This window comes from Labeo rohita, chromosome 15 (assembly GCF_022985175.1).
Source record: "Labeo rohita strain BAU-BD-2019 chromosome 15, IGBB_LRoh.1.0, whole genome shotgun sequence".
In the NCBI taxonomy this organism is placed as follows: domain Eukaryota; kingdom Metazoa; phylum Chordata; class Actinopteri; order Cypriniformes; family Cyprinidae; genus Labeo; species Labeo rohita.
Window position 1 is genome coordinate 8,685,623 of NC_066883.1, and position 8,885 is coordinate 8,694,507.

Sequence of the window (8,885 nt, forward strand, 5' to 3'; positions counted from 1 at the left end):
AAAAATATAATACTTCAAACATAAAACTAGTGAAAATGAAAATGAAATTAAAACATTTGATTGCTTTATTGAATTTAGACCTGCTCACGTTAAATCATATTTTATTTTTACGCGTTTTGGGGAATGCAGTGTCCAATCAGAGGCGTTCAGAACAGTCATTGCTGAAACCTGGAGTTTTGTTCAGATTGAATTTGCAAATTCCCTAATCATAAGCAACAAAGTGCAGACGTACAAACTATGTAAGTAAGAGATTTATTTATCATACAGTGTATGGACAGCTTCATTGAGTTATGAGTGCTTAAACACTAGCTAGACTGACTGTGCTCATGGGTGCAGGAAATGTATATTTATATCATTTCATATAGTTAATCAATATCACACAAAGAGTGCCTTTTTTCACAAATGTGATATTGATTTTATACAAGAGTTCAATAAACTATAAGTTAATATTAAGAGACTTACGTTTTAGACACCATATTGCCTATTTTTGCTTTATTTCGCCAACAAAAATCATTCCAAACACTGCCACTGCACTGTTTTACATCTCTAAACAATATGACTGTGTTTTGTTCCTGAATGAATCAACCGTTTAAATGATTCGGTTCAATCGCAATGACTCACAAGTTGTGTTTCACTTTCTTTTTTTTTTTTTTTTTATATCATTTTAAATATCAGCGTTCAACCTTTTAGGATTAAAGTGTTAAAACAGTTTTCTCAGTGAGCACAGGTCCCACTACAGGACATCACATACACAATTTATAATTGCTATTTAAACTTTCGAATAACAATAATTTTAGTCATTTTAATAACAAGACCATCAACTCTTTACTACATAGTAAATTTTGTTCAGACAAACTTTTTTTTAGGTTAAAAATCAGTAACATAGTAACATCACTATACAAACATTAACATTTACAAATAATAATTTTACTGCATGCACAACAGATTCAAATGGCATAATTAAATACATATAGGCAAGGCAAAACACAATGTACACAATACTTCCCTTTATACAAGCAATTCATTACACACACCATAAATTAATCAATCACCTTAACAAGATACACAAGATACACTGCAACCAGAACTGTACTGTGATAATCTTTAAAGGAATTATTGCACGGTGCCCAATATTATTACATTAAAAGGTATAAATATAGTTTTTATCAACAATAAACAAACAGACAAAAAAAAAAAAAATAAATAAATAAAAAATAAAATAAAATACACAAGAGAAAATAAAATACACCTTAATAAAAAAATGTGCTTATCACTATGCCATACGTTGTTTTGAACATTCATGGAGCAACAGATTTTATGTGAAAATAAATCATACAAGTTGTTTATTTTGTTTTAAAATGTCTACGTTAATACTTCACTTGTACTATTTTCTGCTTATTTTGAAAATAATTTTTTTGTTCAATAAATATAATGTCATTAAAATATTATATATATATATATATATATATATATATATATATACTTTTGAATATCTAAGAAACTTTTATATAATATCTAAGAGTTACTTTTTCAAATAAGTAACATTGGTTACTTTTTTCCCTATTTAGTAACTGACAAGTCTCCTGTTGGGAAATTGGGAGTAAACGTGACGTTACTGTATTCTAGACTAAATGTGAACATGCATTAATTCATCTCATTCACAAAAAACAGATTCAGTATTCCTCAAAATGAATAAAAAACGCAAAAAAGGCAAACTCAGAATATTAACCCTGCAATAATTATATGTTAAATATAACAAATATCCTTTATGTATTTAATCCAATTTTATTAACCAGTGTCTTTGCTGCTGACCTTCGATGATGCAATTCAGCCATACTAATAAACAAGCATTACTTTAGATAAACTAACATTTGTTCTTATTTATTTATTTATTTATTTATTATAGCTGAAGAGTGATCTCCTGCATAAATGTACTTTTCTTTCAGCCTGAGATGAATTCATTTCACTTTTGGTATAAAAGGGCTTTTACATTAGAATTGTTTTACATTGAAAACAAAGAAGCAAGCCCTGCCCAGACTTAAAAAGTAACGCAAAAGTAACGTAACGCATTACTTTCCATAAAAATTAACTAACATAATTAGTTACTTTTTCAGGAAGTAACGCAAAATTGCAATGCATTACTTTTAAAAGTAACTTTCCCCAACACTGATAACAATAAATTGTATTTTATTATGTCATATGATTAATATTGTGTTTTTAAATTTGATGGTTTAATTCTAAACATGGTGATTATCTCTAATATATATGATATTTACCATCTGAATCTAACAATGTCATGTCAACAAATGGAAAAGGCAGCCATTTGTTAACTGTCATGTTATTATTGTGCCTTTTAGCCCCAACAGCAGGGGCACATTTTATTCCAGACACCATACTTTTACATATTCTTTCGTTATTTAAAAACTGTTGCTTTAATTATCTTGAACAAAACTTAAACAAAAAATCATTAAGAAGACCTTTGTCTTAATATGCTTGCATTGATTTTAATCATTTGCTGCAACAGTTTAAAAAAACATCAGATCAAGTAAGCACACAATCAACTGCCTGCGATCGCGTCAATGATCCGACAAATTTGCACATGCATCTTGACAAGTAAATGTTTTGGAAAGTGCTACACCACATTTTTGTGCCATAATAATATTAAAGGTGCCTTTTACCCCAGGGCGCCTTTAGCCCCGTTGTACACTACAAAAGAAAACAAAATACAAAAAAATCCCCTGTATCCCACAACACATCTGCCGCATGTCTCTAGTCTTGTTTTAACATTATGCTAGCATGAATTAGCATGTTTCTATCATATTTCTATAATTTTTAACATATTGCTAGTGTCACAGACTTTTAGTTATATAGTCATTTTAGTTTAATTTTCATGGACTCTTCAGTTCCTGTTCAGTTTTTCCACTCACTATCGGTTTTTCATTTGAACTCATTTGAGGTATTTGTCATTATTTACCACATTTGCTTTGTACTTAAGTTCCTGTCTTTTTAGTCCAGTTTTATGCGTTCTCGTTAATGCAGCAGTTGTATGTTTGCTTCTTACGTTGGATTTAGTGTTGAGTGTGTCATTTAAAGACTTTTTGCTAAATATTCTTCATCTTCATCTGCTTTAACACATTGCTAACATGAATAGGCATTTGGCTGACATGTTTCTAGCATAGAATTTCTCAATACAAAGATCTGTTATTGGCAGTCTGGACTCGGCAAGTTTGACTCTGGAGTACAGTTTGTAGTAACATGGAGTAATATTTTGCTAGATGTATCTGGCACACTAACACATTTTGACATGCTGCATGAATTAGCACATTTTAACAGTATGCTAGCATGAATTAGCTTGTTGCTAGCATAGTAGCATGGCTAACATGTTTTGACATATTGTTAGCATTAATTAGCATGTTGCTAACATGCCTTACAGTGTTAATTTTGACGGGCATTTTTTATTTAGTCTTAGTCTTTATCTTGAGACTAAAATGCTTAATAGTCTTATGAGTATGATCTCCATTTTCACACAACATCATACTACTGTAAATGAGCCAAATAAATAAATAAATAAATAATAAAGGCTGATGTATCAAATATGATACTTTACAAAATACACATGCACATTTTTATACACATTTTATACACAAATACACATTTTTATTTGTTTTTATTTTGTCTAAATGTTTAATAAACCGCTCTTTTCTGACTATTATTCATATGTACGTTTTTGCAGGGATACAAAAAATAAAGTAAAATAAAAACTAGAATGACTTTACGTGTTTATTGATAATCATGCTACTTAACTAGGACTACAGGACAGTCTCGAAAAGTGTTTTTCAGCATATTTTATGACATGTATATGACAACAGCGTGACTGCAGTTTATAACTCTAACATAATTCTTATAGTTTGTAAAACCGATGTTGAAATATACTTGGTTGAGGCCATGATTTATGTATTTGACACGCCTTTATCTAAAGCAACTGACACTCCATTTTACGTTTTTTTCAGTTCAATTCATTTCAATTTATGCATTCCCAAGGAACCATGCTCTTCAATATTCTAAAATTAACATTTTAGCATTTAGGAAATTATGCATAGTCAACACAACTAGTGCTTTTTGCAATATGCGCATAGACCACATAATTTTGTCATGCATAAAAATGATGGCCATCAATTTATTGCTACAACATGCTTCTAAGTACTATACTTTATTTTCTTTCTTTAAAGCCTATCTTGAAAACCTGATTAAAATATATGTTTATATGAAAAAATATGAATATATGTATATGTATATGTATATGTATATCATTTCATATATATATAAAAAAATATGTTTATAAAAGTATAAACACTGTTTGAGGTATTAAAAAAATCCCCATGAAATCAAAATTAAAGTTTTTTTGGCTTTTAGTATGAATATGTTAACCTTAAAGGAGAACTCCACTTCCAGAACAACAATTCACAAATAATTTATTCACTCCCCTGTCATCCAAGATGTTCATGTCTTTCTGTCTTCAGTTGTGAAGAAATTATGTTTTTTGAGGAAAACATTTCAGGATTTTTTTTTTCCATATAATGGACTGATATGGTGTCTCGATTTTGAACTACCAAAATGCAGTTTAAATGCACCTTCAAATGATCCCAGCCGAGGAAGAAGGGTCTTATCTAGTGAAATTGTGCTGCCCTCGGTATATGTGCGGTATATAACTTGACAGCCAGGTAAACTCTTTCTTGACATCAAGACTCTGAAGACATTAACTCTTCGTCCACAGGTTTATTGACGTTTGCGAAGAAAGGTGAAACTGAAATGTACAAAAGGCACAATCAACACTAGGCTTGCCTTTTAAATGTACAGATTCTCCAAAGAAACAAACTTCCTTTTACTGTTACATGAATTTAAAATAGACATTTTTATTGTATATGTATTAATATAAACTTTTACTGAACTAGGAACAAAAAGACCATTACCACAACAAAAAGTCCATTAACTATAGTGAGGTAGATAGAAAGTGACAAGCTTTTAACAACCAGCTTCCTAAAATGCAACACTGTCTCAAAATACTGATCTGCAATCGTAGATATTGTTTAAAACATTCAGTACATACCCACGATGCTACAACAGGCATAAGATGTCTGCAAATATCACTGAAAAGGCTTCTGTAACACTGAAATGCTGCTCTCTGTGCTGTAAGCTTGCTTCCTCATTAAAGGTCACATGGACTGACTCTTAAAGGAGCCACATCCACATAGAAGAAAACAGAGAAATAGCTTCAAAAAATAAAAAAACAAGACTTGAAACATAGTAGGTAACAATACACTCCCCGCCTGATGTGCTTACACATCACTCAAAATTTACCACTATCCATTTACTTTAGAATCTGGGGGAAGCAAAAGCACTATTTCTGTAACAGGCCTGAGAAAAAGGGTAAAACCTCCTGGTTTGATGACCTTGACCTCAACCTGACGCACCTTCCCGTCTTGGCTAGGGAAAGTCTGTGTTACCAGTCCAAGAGGCCATTCATTACGTGGTACTTGACTGTTCTTAAGGAGGACAACACTTCCTGGTCTGACATTTGGATGGACGGCCTGCCATTTTTTGCGTGCCTGTAGGGTTGGTAGTAATTTCTACTATCTGTCCCAGAATGTGTTGGAAAGGTGTTGAACTTGCCGCCACTGGCACTTGTACAGGTCTGCAACTCCAAACTCGCCTGCAGGTGCAGCAACAAAGTTCACCTTGAGAACTGCCGGTGTGAGTATGAATGACTCATCAGGGTCCGTCGTCACGGGAACAAGAGGCCTGGCATTGATAATGGCTGCAACCTCTGCCATGAAGGTCACCAACACCTCATGGGTAAGTTTGTCTTTCAGCTGGAGGAACATGGAATCAAGAATTCTTCTTGCAAGTCCAATCATTCTTTCCCATGTTCCACCGAAATGGGAAGCATACGGAGGATTAAAAGTTCAAGTGCAACCTTGGTCTGACAGATACGTCTTCACAGTTTTGCTGTCAATGTTTGAAGGTATCTTTAAGTCCTTACATGCACCGACAAAGTTTGTGCCCCGGTCTGAACGAATGTGTTTGACAGGTCCACACACAGTAAGAAAACGTCTAAGAGCATTGATGAAGCTGGATGTGTCGAGGGATTCTATAACTTCAATATGAACAGCCCTTATGCTCATACATGTAAAAATTACAGCCCACCTCTTGCTGTAAGAAAATCCACCTCTTGTCCGACGTGAGGAGACACTCCAAGAGCCAAACACATCCAATCCAATATTGGTAAAGGGAGGGTCTGTGGAGAGACGATCTGCTGGAAGGCTGGCCATTTTTTGGATGCTAAGTGGAGCTCTGAGCCATCTGCACATTACACACTGATGTATGATGATGCTCACTCTCCGTTTCCCACCAACTATCCAAAAACCGGCTGCACGGACAGCTCCTTCAGTAAAGTGACACCCTTGGTGGTGGATATGCTCATGGTGGTGTCTAATCAGCAAAGTAGCAATGTGGTGCTTTCCAGGGATGATCAAAGGCGTCTTCTCACTCTGATTAAGGCTTGATCGGTGGAGACAACCTCCGACCCTCAGAAGACCTTGCACATCAATGAATGGATCCAGATTATGAAGAGGACTACTTTTTGGAATCCTCTCTTGCTTTTGGATACATTTGATCTCTTGACTGTAAACTTCCTCTTGTGCCGCTCGGATGATGATGGCTGAAGCTTTATTGGATTCCTCCACTGTGAACTCTGCTTTACAGTGATGCCAGCCCTTACAAGCACTGCTTCCCTTCTCAGCAGTTTTGAAATGGTGAGCTATGTGAATTAGGCGAGTGATCGCACCTGTTAGTGACTTCCAAGAAGAGAATTTGGCAAACTGTTGGGAACCAAGCTGCTTAGATAGTGTTGTAGTGCTTAAAGTGGATGCTAGAGGCCATACATCTGGGTCTGAACTGGGATCAACAAGGCTGTAAGTGCTCTCAGAGGTACCTGGTTCTGGTGTAAGCAGAAATTTGGGTCCACTAAGCCAGTTGGTTTTTCGTAAGTCGGCTGCAGGAACAAAATGCATTGCATGATCTGCAGGGTTCTGGTCTGTCGGCACATATCACCACAGATCTGGATTGGAGGACCTTCGGATACGTTGTACCCGGTTGCTGACGTAAACATAGAAATGCCTGGTCTCATTACAAATGTACCCAAGAACCACCTTACTGTCTGAGTAGTAGGTTATAGCATCAAGCTGAAGGTCCAGTTCAGCTGAAATTAAGTCTGCCAACTCAACGGCAAGCACTGCTGCACAAAGTTCAAGTCTTGGTACTGTGTGCTCAGGGCGGGGGGCTAGTTTGGCTTTCCCCATTACAAACCCAATGTGATTATTCCCTGCAGCATCTGTGACTTTTAGATACATCACTGCAGCAATGGCTTTGGTAGACACGTCAGAAAAGACACATAATTCCCTCCTGACAGCTGCCGATGGTGAAGTCTCAGTATAGGCCCTGGGGATGGAAAAACTAGAAAGCTCTGACAAGGAAACTCTCCATGAGGTCCAAGCTCCCTCCATTTCTTGTGGCAGTGAAGCATCCCAGTCACCATTCACAGAAGTAAGTTCTCTCAGAATAGCCTTGCCTTGATTGTGACTGGTGCTACAAATCCAAGAAGATCGTAGAGGCTGTTGATGGTAGATAAGACACCTCGCCGGGTGTAAGGCTTAACCGCATCACAGACACCGAAAAGGAAACAGTCTGTATGAAGGTCCCAATTAAGTCCAAGACTATGCTTCATTGGCAGCGTGTCTGCCTCCAAGTCTAGATCTATCAGGTCACCTGCACAGTCTGTGGATGGAAAATCTTCCATGACCTCTTTGTTGTTTGCTGCAACCTTATGTAGTCTCAGATTTGATTTGGAGAGAACATCTTGTGTTTTCTTTAGCAAACTGTTAGCAGCTTCCACTGTAAGCAGGTACTTCAGCCCATCATCTACATAGAAGTCATGCATAACGAAATGCTTGACATCAGGGTCGACATGGAAATCGCTAATATGAACAGACTGATGTAGACAATATATTGCCACTGCGGGCGAGGGGCTATTGCCAAAGACATGGACCCTCATGTGATAATCCACGATGTCTTTGGAAAGGTCATTGTCCTGAAACCACAGAAAACGTAGGAAGTTTCTGTCTGTTCTATGTCTGCAGTAAAGGCAATGGCTTATTTCCTGAAACGGATCAGTACTCCCAGCAGTGTGTTGTTCAGGTCAGGCCCGGTTAAAAGCACATCATCAAGCGATATACCACTGTGTTGGGCACTCGAATCGAAAACTACTCTAATTTGGTTAGGTTTCTTTGGATGGTACACTCCAAATGTTGGCAGGTACCATTGTTCTTCTCTTTCACCCAGAGGAGGAGCTAACTCAGCATGGCCATTTTTAAATATCTTATCCATGAAGCTGAGGAAGTGTTCTCTTGTAACAGGCTTTCTTTGAAGGTTGCGCTTAAGAGACATAAGACGTTTCAGTGCTTGATGCCTGTTGTTGGGAAGGTGTGGACATGGACACTTAAAGGGTAATGGCACTACCCAACTGTTGTTTGAATACTTTCGCAGACCTTCATCCATGATTTTCATGAAAGGTGTGTCCTGAATCGAAGGAGCCACTTGGTTATCATCTTTGGTTTGCTTAAACACGGTGCATCCTAAGTGGTCAGCATCATGTAAAGATTCATCCACAGAATTGTTATTTGGATGTCTTTGTATGTTTCCTTAACATGGAAGACGTTAGGACATGGATCAAAGAGCGTTGGGCATTTTGGCTCTATGGTGTTTGTGTGGAAGGTTCTGATTGTCAGTAGTTTGTGGACATTTCGTAGACATACATTGCCTACGATAAC